The 413-nt window shown below is 50.1% G+C and overlaps 1 non-coding gene across 1 annotated transcript; it reads right to left on the reverse strand.

The window, feature by feature from the left end:
* Positions 1-341: 341 nt before the first annotated feature.
* Positions 342-413, reverse strand: TRNAC-GCA (transfer RNA cysteine (anticodon GCA)). The gene has a single exon. It is a non-coding gene; the product is annotated as a tRNA-Cys (tRNA).

A 413-nucleotide genomic window follows, 5' to 3' on the forward strand; every position in this document is an offset into this window, starting at 1 on the left:
TCACTGTTTACTGCCCCATGCTGACCACAGGCTTGCTTACCATGGTACCCAATCACTCTGACGACGGTGATGGTAACTGGTACAGCAGCTGGCATGCCACACAGAAAGGACTTATCAGAACCTTTCTCTGCATTTGTATGCAGTACTTACCTTGGACATTTGATATGCATTGAGCGAACTTGCTTTTTCTGCTAGGCTTGCAGAAAAGTGAAAGTGTTAGTCACTCAGCTGGGTCCAACTCTTTGGGACCCCATGGACTGTAGCCCACCAGGCTCCTCTGTCCACAGGATTTTCCATGCAAGAGAACTGCAGTGGGTTGCCATTTCCTTCTTCAGGGGATCTTCCCAACCCAGGGATTGAACCTGGGTCTCCTGCATTGCAGGCAGATGCTTTAACCTCTGAGCCACCAGGGA

The sequence above is a fragment of the Ovis canadensis genome, chromosome 3 (genome assembly GCF_042477335.2).
Source record: "Ovis canadensis isolate MfBH-ARS-UI-01 breed Bighorn chromosome 3, ARS-UI_OviCan_v2, whole genome shotgun sequence".
Taxonomy (NCBI): Eukaryota; Metazoa; Chordata; class Mammalia; order Artiodactyla; family Bovidae; genus Ovis; species Ovis canadensis.